The sequence below is a fragment of the Sylvia atricapilla genome, chromosome 1 (genome assembly GCF_009819655.1).
Source record: "Sylvia atricapilla isolate bSylAtr1 chromosome 1, bSylAtr1.pri, whole genome shotgun sequence".
NCBI classification, from domain to species: domain Eukaryota; kingdom Metazoa; phylum Chordata; class Aves; order Passeriformes; family Sylviidae; genus Sylvia; species Sylvia atricapilla.
Genome location: NC_089140.1, coordinates 143,023,894 through 143,044,732, shown reverse-complemented (window position 1 = coordinate 143,044,732; position 20,839 = coordinate 143,023,894). Strand labels below are relative to the sequence as shown.

Here is a 20,839-nt window from a genome sequence, read left to right as displayed (position 1 = left end):
TGCTGCAGTGATGAGTTGGTCCTCAGGTGTTTGTTAAATAGGGCTGGCAGAAGGCACCATCCATTCCTGTGGTCACAGGAGGCCCATAATAACCAAGGTAGAGTTGCTTTGACCACCCATACTGAAATTTAAATAACAAGCCAGATTTCATCCTCCTTATGGAACAATTCAAAAGCAACACCACATGATGAAAGGACAAGAGAACAGATGGGTTCTGTTGTCTGCATGCTACCAAGGCAAACTTTTCATGGAAACTCAAACACCCCCCCCCCACAGAACACCCTGACTATGTGATTCATAAATTCTAAGAGCTGAGAGAAACCAGCAAAATTATTTTGTCTGTCCGCTTGCCTAATAAAGACCACACAATTTCATACAGTGATTTCTGCCCAAAGCCCAGCAATTTGTGGTTCAAACAGAGTATCTCAAGCAGCCCACTGTCCAGCTTTGATGTGAGGATGTCCAATGAGGCGCTAACCACTTCCCATGCTGTCAAAAACTGGCTCTTCTACAGGTTGCCTGCATCTCTTCACCAGTGCATAATTTTTGTAGCTTCCCAAGGACATTAAAATTTTAAGCATTTTTGCCCTCTCTATCAAAACTCTCAAACCAACAGAAAGGAAGAAAACAGAGATTCTAAGGCACAAAACACTTAGCCAATACACAGAAAAAGAAGAGTAACAGAGAATCTCTATGTACCCTTCTGCTGTGATTAAATGGATAAAATATTAAAATGCAACTCAAGGTCCACTCATTTTTCCACTCCAGATAACACAATGGAGAAATTATTTTGGTACCAAATAAAATAAGAAAATTCCAAATGTACACGTGTGTGACTTGTAAGGAAAGCACATTTATTTGGTTACAAAAGTAGTTTTTCCTGCCACTTATAAAGCTTGCTACAGTTTCACAGCAATAAATATTTCCACAGCAGAGACCTTGAGTGGACAGAACAAAATCCACTTCAAAACCTACTCCTGAAAAGTTGGCCTAGTAAAAAGACAGCTCACTGCTGAACACCCACTTCTGACTTTTTGTTTCCCAAAATCACACTCATGGGGAAAGAATTTTTTTCCTTTTTTATGGAAACAAACCAAAAATGGCAGCAGTCCAGAAGGCTAGAATAAGATGCCCCCTCTAAGATGAAAAATAATTATATTGAGCACAGAATTAAGACAAGCACTTCTTCCTTGTATCTTATAAGTGCAGCACTTGACAACAACCCTGGTGATTAAGTTCCTCCACCCACAGACCTGCAACAGCCCAGACAACAGCCTTGAGACTTCTCTGTAACATCAGCCTGTGTAGGAGGATGGGAGGGGGCTTCAGGAACCATCCCCTAAATCCACTCCAATTCCTGTTCACCACCAAGTAACCATACAGACAACATTTAATAAAATCAGGCCAGAAGGTCCATTCCAACAGTGTCTCTTTTATTGCCACTTTCAAAGAGATGCTTTTTCACCCTCTATCTGCATTTGTGCTCAAGTCAAACTTGGGCTGAAAACAAATTCTCAGGATGGATATCTATGGTCCTGTGGTTCAGACTCTGCTGGGATGAGCCTGGCTCCATTTTCTGCTCCCCCCACAGAGGGATTAGTCTCACCTGCAGAGCAGGTAAAGGCGCAGCTCCAACTCATGGAGGTGCTGAGTTGGCTGTGGTCAGCATGTGCTGCTAATAAAGGTACCAGTGTTTGTGTAGAGAGTCTCAGGGGAGCTGAGGCCCACATTTCATGGCACATTGTTACAGTCATACTTTTTGTGGGGTGACAGCAGTAACACCTTTGGCCATGGCTTTCCCAGCTGTCCATGAGGTCCTGCTACTACATCAGACACAGGCCTGTGGCAACAGGAGCAGTATCCATGTGGAGAAGAACACAGGCTTATGAGTTAGACACTCACCTAACATGGCAGGTCTACACAAAACACCTAGTATTTTACTGCATGTGAAACTTCTGTTTTAAGGCAGAGCAAAGGTGCTCTTCTTTAAGATTTCAAGCACCGCAACTTTGTACATTGAAACTCTTACATCAATTAAAACCCTGTGTTAACATGTAGGGGTGCAATCCAAACCAGCACAACCTGTGTGGAACAAAAGTGCACCTGAAGCAGGAACATCTGGGCCCTATTTCTGTACACACAGAGCTGCAGAAATCATCACGTAAAGATGCTGTATGGCCACATAACTGCACTGACACTGAAAGAATTCAGACTTAACAGTGGTTCAGCTGAAAAGCTATTGCTTCTGAAAGAGCCAAAAGCACTGTTTTTTGAGGTCCTGGGTAACCAACAATTAAAGCTCTGCTTTCAAGTCATCCATCCTGAAGTGGTCATAGCAGGTAAAAGTAGCAATCCTCACAGCACAGTGCAGAAGATGGAGTGAAACCCCACAGTCAGTTTAAGTACAAGCCTCACAGTTTCCATTACTGCTACTATTATGATTTTGCAACTCTCATTTATATTTTTCACCATTTCAGCTGCTAGTCTGTGGCAAATATTTGGAGGGAAAAAAAAAAAAGGAAAAATACCCCAAAACCCCAGAGACTGCCCATCCTTGACAGGAACAGTTCTGGCATGCCTGGAATGTGTAAAACCACAAAGAACCATTTCTGTTCATATTACTCCTTATGAAATCCCCTTTTAAAGAAGACTCAGTGCTGGAGGCTTTAGGCACTCAGCAGAGCCCCTATAGGATTGCCTTTTACTTTGAAACGTGACTTATCAGCCAAAGCGCAGGCGGGTTTGGGTATCTGACTGTTGTGCCCTTTGCTTTGAACTCCGGGACCGTTACGTGCACGGCCGCCAAACTGGTCAAGCCATTTTCCTCCCCTCCTTTGTTCTGAGGTTGGGGATAGATAAAGGCTGCACCAGGCCTGCTGCCTCACCAGTGCCAATCTGACTGGTAATTTTACATTTAAGGGGAAAAAAAGCAAATAATAAAACCCAACAGCATACACAATGATTATCACTGGTACCCACACAAAGGCCAGAACAACCACAGCATGATTCAACAAGGCCTGGGCTGCAGTGGCTATCTCTGGACATGCATGAGAATGTTCTTTGGCAATGCCATTCTGCAGCTCTCTGACATGTCCTTTCTGTTTCTGAGTCTTTTTTTCACCCTCACAGCCTGTTGTAACATCAGCAGGGTAGCAGCCTGGTGAGAGCAAGGCTTTGCTCAGCCCCATCCACTTATAGGAACAACTACAGGGCACAGGCTGAGCAGATGCCCAGAGAAGTTGTGGAAGTGTTCAATGTCAGATTGGAAGGGGTCCTGAGCACCTATCTGATAGAAGGTGTCCTTGATCATGGCAAGGGAATTCAGCTAGATGATCTTTAAGGTCCTTTCCCACCCAAACCAGTCTGTGATTCTATGTGAGTTTGCTTTGCTGGAGCAACAAGGTGATGAACTTGTGTTCCTGCATTAGTGCCGTGCTGCCCACACCATCTCCTGAGGTGCCTCAGGTCAAATCCTGCTCCTCTCTAAGTTACTAGGTAATTTTTTTGTAGCTTCTTTTTGGTTTTTATCTCTCTTTTTTTTCATTCCTGAGGCTTCTGGGATCACCTTTCCAGGTAGATCATCACTACAAGCATGCGGCAATCTTAGTGTGAGGTTCACGTCTGTCTTGAACTTCAGAAATCAGAAACCAGATCAATACAAGATCAAGCTGAAACACAGGGACTGTTAACCCCAATTTCCAGCACTTACTGCCTTTTGTTTGTGCAGACTGACATGGAGCCCTGCAAATTGTAAGCACTGTAGTTCATAAGCAAGAGGTCTGGCAGGACAAACATTAAAGACTGTAAGAAAGCACAAGCAAAGAACTATCTTGTACAGAACTGAAAAAAAAAAAAGATAAATGATAAGCAGGAATTCCCCAGTGGGCTGAGTTTATCAGTGTGATTGCTTTCAGGAATTTTTTTCTTGTTGTACCACTTTGATTTGCATACAAAGCATCTCTAACAGGAAATAGCATCTGCCCTGGAAAAAAAAAAAAAAAAAAAGCCGAGAAGGATAAGGATTTTTGCTGCCAAGAGTAAAATGTCTTTCAGCACCACATGACATGCCAGAAAACCTCTCTCCTCACAAGAGCAACTTGCAGTGGCACATCACAGCTCTTCTTCACTCCTTGTCCTGTGTCCCATCCCAGGGGCAGCAGCACATAATGCAGCTCCTCAGGAGAGCTTCCATAGTTAGAAAATCTGAAAATGAAAGAAAAAACAAGCAGGTGAGTTGATTTGCATTCCAGATTCACAATTAACACTGCACCAAATTAGTTTGTAGGAAGTGGAAGAGCAAAAAGGAAAACCGCCAACTTGAAAATGCAAATCTTCACCCTGCTACAATCACAAGCCGCAGCCAGGATTCCTACAGGCTAGGAAGGCACCAGTAAGAACCCATTTTTCACTACTTTTTCAATGTGGTCACTTCATGAACTTGACAGTAGCTTGTGATATGTGGTTTCAATCCTACACCATATATAGCCAGTTTCATTTCCTGAAAAGAACATGAACAGAAAAGCAGAAAACCTTCAAAATCATAGTACGGGTCTTTCTGTCTTTTCTTTCTCCTTTTTGCCTTTTATTGCTACCTTCCTACACTAAAAAAAGGCATTTATTAAATTAGTGCAGCGTAAAAAATTGATCTTTTCCCAAGGCTCTTGGATCATCAAGAATATAGGTTGCTGCTTTGAAACTCACACACTAACTTGGTAGCACAGCATGGAATCGCAGCATTTTGTTTGAGAATGGTATACATACATAGCTACATACTATTCCTCTGCACATGGCTCCCAGGGATCATGGTTCAAGCCCAGCAGTGAGCACAGTGAGGTATTTTCCACAGCCCTGTGCACTGGTATTGCAGGACCTCAGCTCTCCGTGGTCATCAACAGTCACAGCCCCACGAGAAGCATTGCAGCAAGTAAAATCTTGCTTTCCAGATGAGTAAATAAGGCAGTGGTAGTTAAAACACTACACCTCTTTGCCTTTTTTCTGCAGAACTCAGGTCATTGCCTCATATGTCTGGGCTCTGTGTCTCTCCCTGTGGGAGCCTACACCATTATCAGGGAGAAGTCTTTGCCACCCCAGGGCTCCTCTGTGCTCCTCTTCCCTTCTGGCTGCTGAGAAACACCCAGGCTTTCCAAGCACTGTTACAGGGGTCCTATTTAACTGATCATCTAGGCACAGCCCCATGTCCCAGCAGCTCTGCCACTCCTCAAAGGCTGGGACAATTATTTGGACCACAGGCCAACTGGACCTTAGGAAAGAAGCTGTAGCAAAGACCAACAGCAATACTGGGCTGCAGGAGCAGAAACAACCAGGCAATCTCAGCACTCATTAGATCCCATCTAGACACTGCATCTTGTTTTGGTACAAGAAACACATGGACAACCTAGAGCAAGTGCAGAGGACGAGCACTGGTGGACATGCCCAAAGAGAAGAGGCTGTGGGAGCTGGGCTTGTTCAGCCAGGGTAAGAGATGGCTTTGAGAGGTGCAGCAGCCCCAGCACCTGCAGGGAGGTGACTGGAAACACAGCCAAGTTCACCTAAAGCAGGACTTGACCAAACAGAGTCATGAACAATGGTCTGATCTCACAGCTAACCCACCCAAGATGCCTTTGAGCCTCTATTATCCTACAGGCCATCCTCTAACTGCCACCAGTGCAAAGGCTTCAGAAGAAAGGGTGAGAATCACTTGGCACTCAAGGACCACGATATCCCCCAAGTGAAAGAGTTAGAGAAACAGCCACATCCCAAAACCATGAAGGCCCAGAAGGCACCCCAGGGCACTGTGCCTTATGCTCCTCTCAGGACACGACAAACCCCAGTCCTGAAGGCAGTTCCACAGTGGCCCACATGCAACTGTTCATCTCAGTTAGGGTATCAGTGGCCAAGGAATCTGTGTCCATGTCCCATCTGCAGCACTCTGCAGCATCTGCAGTCCATCTTTCTCCCCTGTGTATGTGCATAAATACACACACAGTTACAGAACAAGCAGGATTCCCTAGGCCCCATGGCTAGGCTGATCACAAAAGGGATCTCCATATACTGCTGGAGGCAGCAGCCTCTATTCCACAGGATGGAGATGCCTCAAGATGCCTTCCCTCTGCCCCACAAACCACACAGCTCTGGTGCAGGATGACCCAGCCACACTGTCAACATGGCCATACCATCCTCCCCATCTCTTGGGTCGTAAAGAGAGTTGGAAAAACGTCTTCCCTTCAGTCAAAATGGCTTTTGTTGCTAAAGGGCAGGAAATGTTCACAACTGAGAAGATAAAAAGGGACTTTACTGATAGAACTACCAAGTTCCAGCTTTTAGAAGGACTCATACGAACTACAAGGCAACTGCACATGTGCTGAATGGGCAGAAGAGGAGGAGGCGGAAAAAGAAAGGTTCATTGCCCCACGTCACCAAGAAAGTCAGTGGCAGAGCCATAAATCAACTTCTTCCCCACTACCCCTGTGTCTGGATGCTCCCCGTCCTCTTAATGCCTCTGCTTAATAGCTGAGCTATGATGGGAGGTAAAGCTGCCCTCCTCATGTTGCACATAACCACACTTCTTTTTGGAGACTGTTGCCTAAGGGATACCAGCTCCCCACCTGAAGTCAGCCCTGACCAAATATCATCTTTCAAAAATGCAAACTTGAATTCACATTAAGAAACCCATCCAGCTTTGATAATATGCTCACCAACGTGTTCTGAGGTGTGGTCTTGTCTCACAGGAAGAGACTGTAAGGGTTTAGACGCATGTGAGCATTTTTGTACTTGGAAGTGAGACCAGCAAGCATTTTTACACCTACCTATTTTATTTTCAGTACAAAGAGGGTATCAGACGACTCAGTTTCAACTTCTGCTGAAATTCCTGTGTGACCCACGACAGCTCATTTCAAGCAGTTCTGAATCCACATGGTGACTTGTGCAAAGCTAAATTTCTGTAACTGCACCCATACCAATGCCTGCATAAATCAGCAAGAAAACCACAACCTCACTTAAAATGAGTACCTTTGTACAGAAATAAAGACTGAAAAAACCCACCTCCAGCTCCTTGTTAATAGGTAAGCTCTTGAAGCCAGATATACCCTCAGAAACAGACTCCCTCTCCTCTTTCCACCCTCCCATTCCTCCAGTCTTTGAGCTAGGCCTCAGGGCAATACTTTGCAACCTTGTTTGCCAAAGGAGAAGGATGCTTTCTGTCTGAGAAGCCGGGAAGACTGCGCTGGAGCAGAGCAGACCCTGGGCATGCAATTACCCAGGCAGCAGCAACAATATGTTAATTCACTGGATCACTCTGAAATGAAGCACAGTGCAAGTCCCTGGAAAAAGTGAAAAGGAGCCTGTTAAGGAAACTGTGTGAAGGCCTTGTGCACAGCAGCCCCTTGGAGTCCAGACAAGGATGGACTTTGCACAGACATCATTTTTAGACCTGAACTGGCAGCCAGCACGCCTGCTCTTCCCACCGCAGAGCATCTAATGGGAATGACGGGAACCACGCTCAAGGCTGACAGGGGACATTGGGCAACATCCTTATTTTTAAGAGCTGCAGACACATGCATTAGCCCCTGCAAGGGGCATCTGTGGAGCACTCATCTAGGGCAGATCATAGTCATAATGCCATGCACACTCTGTCAGTGTCCAGAGATTTCTCACACTTTCAGGAGAGCAGTCTCCTCCTTGGTGTCTGCAACTGCCAAGTTCACTTCCCAAGCTCAGCTCCTCTATTCAGCTGCCCAGAGCTCCTTAGGTAACTCCCGTCCTCCAACAACAAACAACAAAGCCAACATAGCAAGGAGAGGAGAAGTAGACTGAAATGGCCCTTTGGTGAATTTATGATGAGAAGTCAATGCCTTCTGCACTGGCTGGCTACCTTCAGTGCACTGAAGGTTTGCACTGACTGGCTACCTCCTGGTGCACCATCCTTCTCCTACTAATTCCTCTAACACATAGTTTCGAGACAGAAACTATGGCCTTGTGACAGCATCATGACAGAAGCAGTCTTGCACTCCTAAATCAGAAGGGGTGCCTAGCTGCAGGCAGGAAAACTGGCTTCCCTCCTAGGGAAAAGGGACAGAGGAAGAGTCACAAAGATCTCCGCTACCTCCATGTTGGACAGACTGCCCACCTGCACACTATGAATACAGATTCCAGATATCACAAATCTCCTTGAGGAGGAAGTAGTAATTTCATCAAAGGCAAGGGCAGCTTTAAACCTGCACAGTCTCTTGTAGAGAACTTTCTGTTGTTATCCATACATAGATTAAACTCACCAAGTGGAAGAGCTGCACACTGAAGCTCTTTCTGCATAAGGCTGAGCTGATATATTGAGGTCAGAGGATCATCTGTGCCGACACACTTCTTGAGGAATGCGAGTATGGCTTTCATGCATAAATACAGCTGTTACCCTGAGAAGCAGAGGGTGACCAGTTTAATGCCAAGAAGTATAAATTCAGTTCTTATGTTGCACCAAAACTCTTGGGTTGCTGCAGAAATAGAATAAACAGCAGCAAACATCTGGAGAAAGTCTTCTGCTAGCTTCTGCTATGCACTGGCTTTTTTGGAGACAGTTTTTTGAGTGTAAAACTAAGACAAATCTTATTTTTAAATGCATCTGTTTTGCACAGATTGAGTTTTGCTCTCCAAGGAGATGGGAAAAGTAAAACACAAAACTAAGCTGCAAAGACAACAGCGCCTAGCCATGAGCCCTGGCCTTTGGAGAACTGATGGCTGCCCCTAAATGGGAGCACTTCACTGCCAGATGACGTGTCCCAGATGAGACGAGTTTCCTGAAAAGCACTGACAACACGCAGTTAAAAGCTCAGCTCAGACGAGCAGCGAAACAATTCTGTTTTCTGGTTTTTGAGCTGAATATTCAACACTTTCCATGTTTGCTCTCTCACAGGTTATCTGGGCTGCACAATCAGCAAAACTGCAAAAACACTCGCTGGGGCTCAGCTACCAGGCAGTCTGTAATGGAGCTGCTCTGGAGGAAAACAGAAGTGTTATTGTGCTCGCGGCTGTCCCAGTACAATTAGTCATATGTGATGGAGAGATACGCGTCCTCACAGAGCTCTTACTGCCTTGTCAACAGATGAAGTCAAAATGAAAACATCCTAACTATCAACAACCAACCTGAAAGTTGAATCATGAACCCTGAAAGCAGCTCAATGCTACAGATTTCTTCTCTGCAGAAGACAGCTGGATTCCTTCTATCTGTCCTCATTATCCTCTTCCCATAAAATTTCTTGACACTGCTCAATGAAATAATGTTTCTCCTTTCATGTCCCCACTCAAGCAACCCTTCTCTCCTCCAGCTGAGCGATGTTGTAGCGCCAGGAAAAGAAACCACACTTGAGGCAAGAAGAGGAAAAGGTCAGAACTTGAGTGGAGGGAAACAACACCTCAGTTGTCTTCTCTGCATGATCTCAAGACAACTTTCCCAATGCTGCTTTGTCTCATTTCCCCACTGAAATAGCAACTTCCCCACCATACTAGGTGACTACCTGGCCTGGTGTTACCAATCTCAGCTTAATACTGACAATAATCAAAGGAGGTTGACGGTGTGCCTCAGCTTCCTTACATGTCAGCATCTCATACAGTGTTATTCAGCACAACCCAGACCATGGTTTCACACAGCACTTGTATACTTGTGCACTTCACAAACATCTCTGTTGGTGTCTTCGAGCTCCAACAGTCTTGGCAAACACTCCCTTATCACAACAGCACCACTTCTATGCTGGAAGTTAGGAAATCCACATTCTCTCTTCAGCACTTAACAGACATGGTTTGACAGGACTTATTTTTGCATCTACACTAATGAGAGATGGAGAAGACTGTCAAACAAACACGTGGAGCTCACAGTTGTTGGGACTTCTCTAGCTGGAATATTACTTGTCCAGGAGGCACCCCACTGATCTCAAAGGGATCCTGTAGTCACTGCAGGAAGGACTCTGGATCTACACATGCACTGCATGATGGCAGACCTGGGAGCGAACACCTAGCAGTTCCTCTTGATAACCATTACAGAATTAATTTAGAAACAAATTTCTCTTTCAGAAGCCTCTTTCCCAGTACTGACAAATCTTTCAAGATGCAATTTGAACTGCCAGAGCTTCAGCAAGGTACAAGGAGAAGCATGTTCTGCTCCATGCTGAGGGTGGCCAGCAGGACAAGGAGCTGTTCAGTGCCTCCACATCCATGTCAGAGCTCATAACAGAAAACAAATCTTCCAGATTCAGGTGATTCCCAGGCCAAGTCTCAACCAAACCCACACATCTGCACTCACGCCAAAGAGCAGACACACATCAAGACTGAAGAGCAATTGCCGTAGGTTGCCATGACAGTGTGCATGGGTGATTTTATCATCCTTATCAGCTGCAACAGCATTTAGGCCCATTATCAGAGAACACTGGTGTTTTTTTTTAAGGGTGCACTAGGTGGGAGAAATAGAAAATCAGTGTCAGCCAGAAGACAGAAGTCAGCACACAAAGCAGGTGCCTTTGCTTTGAGCGAGCTGCCTCCCAAGGGCACACAGACATTTACCCAGCCCCAGGCTCGCACTGGAGATGACGGGTGACGCTGGGCTGCCCAGCAGCCCCCAGCCCAGTGAGCTATCCCCTGCACAGAGGGATGCACAGCCCTCCAGGGAGCACAGCAACAGCAAGTGGAGGGCACTCGCCTGTGCTCTCCATGGAGCTGAGGGAAGTAGGTCAATCCTTCTGCTTAGCTGAGCCTTTTGGCAGGTCGGTGCCGCGCTGCCGTCGCCGCTCGCATCTCGTCACTTGTGCTGCGTGACAGCCACGTCGTTCAGAAGTTAACAAATTCAATACATCTAATTAAATCAACCTTGGCATCCATTCAAAACTCATCTTGTGGCTTTTTGGGGTTTTTTTCTGCCTTTTTATTCCCTGCTGTTGGTAGTAAAGAGACCCACCGAGGAGAGACACAAAAGAAGGTTGCTAAGGAGCGAGCCAGTTTTTCTCTCTTTCTTTATCTCAATTTTTTATCTCTTCTTTATCTCAGTTTTTATTTCCCTGCTGCTCTCCTGTCAAAGAATCACAGAGTCATTAAAGTTGAAAAAGACCTCCAAGATCATCAAGTTGTTGCAGAGATGCTTTGTTTTCCTCAAGGGAATGAAACAAATCCACAAAGCATCACTCCTTATGCTTATTTTCTCCTACTCTGCCCCAGACAAAATGACCTTTTCCATCTCCTTACAGGCTTTGCAAACAGAATCCAACACATCCTGGCAATCTTTTGGCTCTGCTGCTGACACTTGCCATGCTGAACACGAACTTAGCAAGCAAACCAAGCTGGCACAGCTGGCAAAGGGAGGGCACATCAAAGTGTGACTCACAGCCTCTGGCCTGGACACACTGCAATGTGGGAGCACATCTTTCACCACCAGACTAAGCAAAGCAAGAAGGCAGCAGGAAGACCACTGGAAATGGCTCATGCCAACCAAGGTCTCCTCTGGTTGCTCTCCCATGTAGTTCATGACTTACACCATATGACAGCACAACATATGAGAGATGTGGTCATGAACATGGATCACATTGGAGAAGCCATCCAAGACAGGCTAGTGGATGGCCAAAGAGCTCTAGACAGACCACTGGATGAGGAGCTGCCATTTGCACGCCATGCTTGGTGACATCAGGACACACTGGTGAGCTGCCCACACCTGCCCTCTTCCACAGACTGACATGGACACTGGGATCACCCTGTCCCATCTCCCATGTCTCTTCACTACAGCAGATCCTTCCTCTTCTGCCAAATCTCTTACTTCTGCCACAGCCTCCCTGCCCTGTGACCATCACCTGGAAGTCAGGCTGGTGACACAACCTGCTGCCTTTCTGTGCTGTGACTAACAGATGCCAACAAAACTGCCATTCTCAGTTGCAGGAGTTTAGTTAAAGACATTTGGATCATCCCAGGAGAACACTCTTCTGGCTTGGATCCTAGAAGAAAGTTTATTGTTTTTCTATATCCTTCATGTTTTCTATATCCTTGCTGGCCTGGGGAACTAGGACTAGGGAATATGCCAGGTGCCACTAGACCAAGCCTATCCTGTTTCTTTCAACCAAGCATTGTTTCCTCCTTAGATTGATGTGAAAGATCTCTCTGTCAAAGAGAAAAGTGGTTTGTATCTGTATGGTGGCATCATGCACAGTAGTTCATCTGTAGTCTGTTCCCTGCTGTCACCTCAAAGCCATACTTGTCCTGCCTGCTCAAAATGCGGCTGCTTACCTTCCACGTCTGCACTATTTCCTCTCCTTTAATCCACTCTCCTTCAAAATAGCTCCCAAAATACTCACAACAATTCTGGGTAGCTCTTCCTCCAGACTCCTGAAATGACACTGTGCTGTGGTGCTGCTTTGCTGGCCAGCAGAAGTCAGTACAGTGGAAAAGCTCTGGCTCCCAGCGCTGCAGCTGCTGCAGTTGGGAACCATTCTCCTGGCAGGAAAGGACATTTCATGCAAAACCTACTGCTCTTCCCTTCTTCAGGACTATGAAGATAGTCTTAAAAGCACTTGGAACTCCTCTGGTATGAAAGGCACTGGAAGAGCACAAAATATTATTCTCCCCCATGGCAGAGGATATCACACGAGTTTCTTCATGAGCACAGGAAGTCGTTTCTCTGCAAGGAAGCTGCCCCTCCTCAACAGGAAAGATGATGTGTGATGCTCTGCCAGGCTCAGGATCAACAGTTCCCTCTGACCCCTTCCTTGCCTTTTGCATGGTGGCCATGCATGCCCCAAGCTGAACACATCCTGGGTTGGAGTAAAGTAGTGGCAGTAGAGGATACCAACTCAGAGCAATTACCTTGGTTGCTGTGAAACAGCACATCTTCCCCAACAGCACCACTGTCTGTGAGAGTCTCTCCCATGTGCTGACTACTTGCTCTGTAAAAAAATACATTTACATTTCTATTTACATTTCCTTCAAAGTGATCAGATTTGAGCAGTTATGTGACCTTGTACAATAAAAGCCTTCCCAGCCATGCTGGTGGCACTGGGTGCTGCATGAATGCAGAGGAAGGGGCAGCCTTGGAGGAGATGCAGGTGACCCCAAGAGAAGCCAGGAAGAGAAAAACCAATAGTTTCAAGCAGTGGTTGCTCATGCTGCCCAATTCAGCTCCTTTGCAGAGCAAAAGTTAGTAAGAGATCCTGGTGGGTTAAAGAAGGGCTCATGATGCGAACTGCTCTGACTTTCTAACACAGAAAGAAATGGGGTAACCACTAAGTGCAGAGCAAACACGATGGTCTGCGGGGTTCTGGGCTCTTTGCAGTGGGTTTTACAACTGGCTTTCTTCTAAGGATGAAGTCTAAGAAAGTCCTATCTCTATGTAGCACATTACTGCTTCTACTGCTCCGATCATTAACGATACAGTTTACAGTGATGTGGTTTGGACTGCTGAAACACATCAGGTTCTACAGCACAGATTTTGGAGCTGCTGGGACACAGACAGGAGAGCAGTGATCTGAAGTTCCATGGTGAGAAGGAAACCAGAAGCTGCCTTTGACAGTCACAGACATAAAGCATGTTAGAAAGTGCAGGTAGAACAGTGTCCTTAGAGGAAGAGCCATCAGCTCAGCATCATCTTTGCAATTGATTTTTCATGTTTTCTCCTGAATGAACTTTTGATGCAAAAGTCCAAAAAAATTAATTCAGGGCTGACCTGGGTCTTACCACAGCTGCTTCCAACCCCAACTCAGCCAGGACCAGCCTGCATGGACTCCCTACACTTCCCCTCAGTCCTGAGAAGGATCCTCATCATCCCTTTGAGCTCAGCCAAACCAGCAAAGCACTGAGACAAGGGAGCAGCACAGGGCAGTGTGAGCACTCAGCCAGCCCAAGGCAGAAGGCTGAGACATTTCACACCACTGCTGCCAATGTCTCCACTGCCGGCAGGAACACTGTGGGGCCACGACAGGAAATTGGGTCTTAATCACCATCTCACTTTTCATTCCCCACTTCAGTTCTGATATTTTAGCAGCTGCTGTGAGCTGGCTCCGCACTTTCAGATGAGCAGCCGTTGGGGCACAGGGTTCAGCTTGAGTGTTTTCAGACTGCCACTCCAAATGCAAAGAGAAAAATGAAGCTGGGGGCGGCTCAGGGTAGTGATCTGGCAGCAATCAAAACTTTTAAGACACAACCAAACAAGCAGCAGCCTCTTGCACAGGCTGACACTGCCTGGTGAAGCCATATGGGCAGGACACTGGCACTGTGCAGACCTACTGACTGGGCTTGCTGCCCACTTAGGACAGCTGTGTGACATGGTCCAATGCAGATGTGTCTCCAGGTGCTTCCCCTCCTCCTTGTTCAGAGTACATCTATAGATCTACTGCAATAGCAGGGCCAGCTGTAGCAGCTTCCTGATCAAGCTCTACAGCAGCCACAGAGAACCCCTGTTGCAGAGGGGAAATCTGCTGCCACCATAACCAGCACAGATGGCAGAGCCAGCCCCAGGCACCTTCACCAGGGATCATCTGAAAGGGAGAAGGTGCTGGAACCTGGAAAGAGACACAGTCAGAGCTCAGTGACACAATCACCCCTGTGCACCAGTGTAAGAATGCTTACCAAGAGCCCATCACCCTGTGCTCCCCATGCTCACATGGCCTGTGGACCTCCAGAAGGCAAGTGTTAAAATTATTAAATCCTTGAGCCAAGACAGAAAGCAATCTTTGCCACAAAACCAATTAAATCTTCGAGGAAAAGGACAGTATTTACTGTCCCCATACTGTCTCAAACAATGCTATTCCTGAAAAGATCCCACACTGCTCTTGTGTCACGGCCTCAAGTCCTACTTTGCCTCCTCATCACATCCATGGGTCACAGATGCAGTGAGTGCACAGACTGTGGGTGACTCAGCCACTGCCAATTTGCAAATGACCTAGAGGAGTTATCTCTTCTCCAAACTGGCCTTCATCTGACCACCATCGTTTTCAGAAATGGATGGAAAGTCAGCAGCAAGAAGGGCCCACTAAACCTGCTTTAACACTTCCCTCTCTCCACAGACAGCCCACCACAGCCTGGGGCATGAGCACTGCTACAACAGGTGTAGGATTTATCTCACCCACCCTAGAGCCATCTGAAGAATTGCATCTAGTCAAGAATGAGCTGGCTGGGGCATGCCACATCTCATCAAAGAAAGGTGTTTGCAGTCTTGCCATCTGCATCCAAACAAGTCAGCACCGGGTGTTTTCACAGGTGATGAAGAATCTGCCACACAGCCAAGGAAGACGAAGGTGCAATTTGTCCCATTCATCAGGTCTGTCACACCTTAAACCCTGTGGACAATGTTCACTACATCTCCCCTGGCTGCAGCCTAAATCAAAAGCTGCACTGCTGACCTACATGAGGGGTGGGGGGGGGGGGGGGGGGGGCAGCGTGCCATGAGACGACTCCCACCTTGCCAACCAGTCAAATGTAAAAAAGCAGACACTTCCAGAGGGCAAAACTCTCTGGAAAAGCCTAACTTCAGCACCTGACATGTCACTGCCTCCACCTCAGTGCACTTCCAGCCCTTAACCCTCCACTGCCCCAGCAAGGGGAGGCAGAATAGATATGCTCCATTTCAGCTTCCCACCTGGTGCTCCAGTTCTCCCAATAAGCAAAGATGGGTTTGTGCTCATACAGAGCAAGGGATAAGGGGCAGATGCACATCAGCTCATCCTTAGCCCTGCCTCTGTGGGTAGCAGCTTTTGGCAACAAGGTAGGTTGGTAACTAAGAGCAGCAACATCTCAAACAGCTCCACAGGGATTCATTTCACATGAGGATGGTTATCAGAGCATGCAGACAAGTAGTACCTTCAGCACAGATGTATTAATGCATCTCACTAAAACTCCCTGAGACTCCAAGACAGAAAATGCCACATGGGCAGCTAATTTCCACCTAATAGCACATTTTCCTCTGGCAGAAGTTATAGACTGCAAGTGCTTCATGAGCCATTTGCAGGAACATTTGTAGGCACTATTGAGGAGCTCAAAAACTTAATTATCTCTTATAAAATGACCTGTGTGATTTAAAAACCTATTTGGACTTCAGGTGCCCTGGGATCTGTAATCCCTGATCTAGTTGCTCAGCTGGCACAATCCTGAAGTTGCTATACAGGCCACTCACATTGCTATAAATTGTTCTACCTACTCACCAAACCCTACAACATGCCCCCAAATCCACCATCCCAAACTGACAGAGAGACAAGCAAAACCCCAACAATCATTTGCTTATCCTTATCCACTACCTGCTTGAGCCTCCCACATGATGGCAAGAGTACAAATCCCCTTTAGTGGGGTCAGCAAACTTTCAGCATGAACAAATGCCCAAGCATCTTTAGACTGTACATATATATATATATACACACACACGCATATACATATATATTTGGGGAAGTTATTATGCTTCTCGGAAACTTTTTGCAGTACTATTACCAAGGCTCAACAGCAGTTTTTTGAGCCTGGTGGCAGTTCACAGCTTGAACCAAGACACACCACACAAAAACCCTATTACTAATAATGGTCGGCAGGGCTGGAAAGCCCCTGTGCCTCTCTCAGCCTCAGTGCTGTGCTGAGGTGACACGCCTGGGTACTCGATTTGAATATGTATGGCTGAGACCACCCACGGGAAAGCACAGATCCTGCTTCTGAGCTGCCATACTGACCCCAGTGATGCAAGGTGAATGGGGCAGGGGCAAGTGTTCTCATTTCTCTATCCCAAAAACATTTCCAAGTGATGGTTAAGAGCATTCATCAGAGATCTGGGGCATTTTTAGGCACGTCAGTGCAGGAGGATATACCCAAAGTGGAAGAACACACTGGTAAAATCCCTGATGCCCTGACCCTTGCACTCACTGACTGATGCTACACGATCCCCAAAAGCCTAACTCCCACCCTTTCTACCAAGACCAAGATCAGATTATCACTCTAAAAAAAATGTAGTCCTGAGGTATTTTCATAGCATGTGAATATCTCCGATGCAGAGCCTAAACGGAGGAGGCCTTAAAGGCATTTTCTACTTTACGAGGCAGGGACCTAACTGAGACTATGTTACAAGCCATCATGCAATGGTTTCTGCTGGAGCCAGATGCAATATATGTTTTTTTTTATTTTATTTTGCACATGAGCAGGACCCAGTTCTTTACTCCAAACTCCTGTAACATTCTGAAGAACAGAAGCTCCAAGGAATGGATCAAAGTATCAAAATCACAGAACCACAGAATTGTTTGGGTTGTAAAGGACCTTCAAGGATCATCTAGTCCAACTCCCCTGCTATGGGCAGGGACATCTCTCACTAGATCAGGTTGCTTAGAGCTCTGTCCAGCCTAGCCTTGGACGCTTCCAGGGATGGGGCATCCACAGTCCCTCTGGGTAATCAGCTCTGGTGTCTCACCATCCTCACAGTAAATGCTGAGACCCAAATCATGCTGTTGGGACACAGCACAGATCCTCAAGCCACATTTTTTCTTCCTGGGCTCTGGCTCGTGTTTGCTGAGAAATCACATGACACCTGAAACATCTCCATTGCCCCACTGGAAAGTCCTGCCCCAGGCTACTGCTGGTGAAAGGGGCACACTGCTCAAGCCACAGCTTCTCAGTCATGGCCCAGCACCTTCATGGAAACAAAGCATCCTCAACCTTTTAAGGATGGTGTGAACCACAGGTGATGCCCAGGAGTGTGGTACAGGTGGGCTCCCAGCCATCCCCAGTGACACCACCCACACACAGGTAGGTACATCAGGGAGAGCCACACATGCTGCCATCACTGGCATGGCCCTCGCTGTAATGCTCCCTTGAAAAATTTATCCTTTTAACTCCAAATTTCCCTCATTGCTGTATGGCCCTTTGCACCCATCCAAGCTAAAGCCACCTCGGTCCCCAGCCATCTCATGTGGCTTAACACCTCTCCAGTAGCTCCATACCCCTCACCTCCACAGCTCAGCTCCTTCTGCATCTCCCCCAAGGGCAGGTTCCTTTCTCTTGCTCATCACTTCTCAAATCTCATCATCTATTGCTCACATAGCCTTGAGGCCAGTGGTTTTGGAAGCAGATTGTGGTTCAGACACACACTCTCAGGTTTGTCCCTGAATGTAGCAATTCCAGGGCCTCTCATGGAGCTGAGTACATTGGATAAAACTCTAACTTGCCATTGAGTCAATGTTTTCTTTCTTTGCACTTTACTGCAGCCAGTATTTTGCCCTTAATGATTCAAAAGTAACATGCTGCAACAGTAGTTGCCTTACCTGTTTTTGCACCTCCTGGTTTGTTCTGCTGAAGAAGGGGTATAACAGCTCTGAAAAACAGAAACAAAACAAAAAGACCCAAAGAATCGAGGAAAGTCACTAATGGCACCTATTAAAAACACAAATATTGCATGTCCTGGAGAACAGCTATAAAGCTGCAGCCTTTCAACACTAGCTTTCATTTCAAGGTGACATGAGCTGCCCCATACCCTGTACCTCACTGAGGGAAGCAAAACCTCCCCTGTGAACCCTTTAGATGGACAAACCAAGGAAAAAAAAGCTGCCAGAGACCTAAAGCACATTCATGGAAAAGCATGGATAGTGAAGTTAAGGTTCCTGGCTCTTGGTATCACGCTACGGCAGCTATAAAACAGGATATCCATCTCAGCAGCACAGCTATCAATACTTCAGCATGAGTCATCTGCAATACTTATCTAATGGTGAGTAAGCTGCTCCTGTCGGTCATACTTTCCAGATAAATCTGTGAAGAAAACAAGAAGGAAGAAAAAAACCTATCAGAATATGTTATCAAAGAAATAAAATGTAGGGGATAGTATCTGGTCAGCAAGATGGCACCCAAGTGGCAGAGGGAAAGGTGGTTTGGGGGTCATTGGATGAAACAGACACACCAGGAGCTCCAAGACAAATGTTAGGGTCAATATGGAGTATGAGTGAAGTACCACTAAATCAACCATAATGTGACCCTTGCTGCTGGTGGATGCTGGTGGAACAAACACCTATGGCAGGGGCTGTACATGACACATCTTTGGGGACTGGGACTCCGAGGTGCAGACATGTAGTCTGGGGATTTGTGCTCATCACTTCCTTGCTTGGCAGTGAGTGATTGGCCAAGTGAGGACACAGTGCTCAGGAAGAGCTGCTTGGGGTCAGTGTCTTTAACATCCCCAACAGCAGGAAAACCCTAACCCAGCCACACACTGGGTGCAAAACAATCCTGAACATGGGGGATGCTTCCTCACCTCCCCTTGTTTTAACTAAAGAACAATAACTAAACTGCAAACAATTTAGTGGTGAAAATTATGACAGAAAAAGATAAAGACACCTTCTTTCAAGTCTGTTTGAGTAAAGCAACCCTGAATCACCACACAGGCTCATTTGCACCCAGCCATATGTGACTTTTGTGTTCACTGCCTGCCTGTGCCTTGTAGACTCTGGTGAGCCACAGGAGGTGAGGCCAACCCTTCGAGAACTTTCTCACAGAGAAATTGCTGCTGAGGAAGTGGAGGAAATACCCCAAGGGTCTCCCAAGGGGGTATGGGGTTTCTCACAGAGATTTCAGAGGGAAGCTGGGGAGCACAGGCTGTGAGGGGGAAAACTCCAAACACCTCCCCAACTTCACATGGCAGAAAGTGAGAGAAAACCCCATGTATGAATCACCCTGCGCTGATACCTCAGAGCCACGAAAGTGTTTCACACAAACTGCCATGCAGGCTCCTGCCAGAACAGAGGAGCCCATTTGCTGTCCTTGCAGCCCAGCTGTGAGGCTTAGTGAGCAATGGGGATCCCAGGGTGGGCACAATGTTTCTGTCAGCTTCCCTGCAAGTGGAGAGAGGCACACGAGCATGGCTGTGGGGACCAACACAGACCCACCAAACCCCAAGACCTCCACACCCAAGAGTGAAGCCTGAGATGCCCACCTTCGTCTCCTCCTGCCTGGAAGAGATGGAAAATAAGAGCTCTTGCCATGGCTAGCATTTCACAGAATCACAGAATGGTTTGGGTGGGAGGTTGACCTTAAGGATCATCTTGTCCAAATCACCTGCTATGGGCAGGGACAGTTTCCAGGCACAGTAGACCAGGTTGCTTAAAGCCTTGAGCACTTCCAGGCATGGGGTATCTACAACTTCTGTGGGCAAACTGTTACAGCATCTCACCACCCTCATCATAATAAAATTTATTCCTCCACTCCAGACTAAACCTAGCCTCTTTGAGTATGAAGTCATTCCCCCTTGTCCTATCCATGTCCTTGTCAAAACTCCCTCTTCAGACCTCTTGTGGCCCCAGAGCCTTCTCCAGGCTGAAAAACCCCAGCTCTCTCAGCCTTTCCTCACAGGCGAGATGCTCCAGCATCTGATCATCCCTGTGGCCTCCTATGGACTTGCTAATACAGGCTCATGTTCCTCTCATACTGGGGACCCACTGCTGGGCCAATTTCACACTGCACCCCCAGCACTGCCCAGGGTGACCTCTGTTTTCCCTGCCTGCCCTGGGGACAAAAGGCTCTTGTCAGACAAGTGCAGGAACTGACACAATCAAGAACAAGCTAGACTGTGTTTTTCCTCTGGGTTAAATTTTGTTCAAGTCAGTGCTGCAGTGCTGCAAGATCACATGCAGCCAGGCACCAACATCAGGGCTGGGACAGAGATCAGTTTGCGAGATTAAAGGCAGAGGCACGGGCATGCTCACACCAGTGAGAAGGGTCACATAACCACACCCTCACACAGCCATCCTCAGCACTTTTAATTTTATCAGCCTTGGAATAAGAGTGATCCCTTCATTGGAGCACAGGTTCTGTATGGGGACAGCCACTTAGGAATAAAACCAGGCCAACTTAATATCTCCTGAAATCTCAAACCAAT

The 20,839-nt window shown here is 46.8% G+C and overlaps 1 long non-coding RNA gene across 1 annotated transcript; it reads right to left on the bottom strand.

Moving 5' to 3' along the window:
* Positions 1-3,521: 3,521 nt before the first annotated feature.
* LOC136371792 (uncharacterized) lies at positions 3,522-18,458 on the bottom strand. The gene is made up of 2 exons (XR_010745403.1): positions 18,240-18,458; positions 3,522-4,203 (listed from the first exon to the last, which is right to left on the bottom strand). It is a non-coding gene; the product is annotated as an uncharacterized lncRNA (long non-coding RNA).
* Between the last annotated feature and the right edge of the window lie 2,381 nt (positions 18,459-20,839).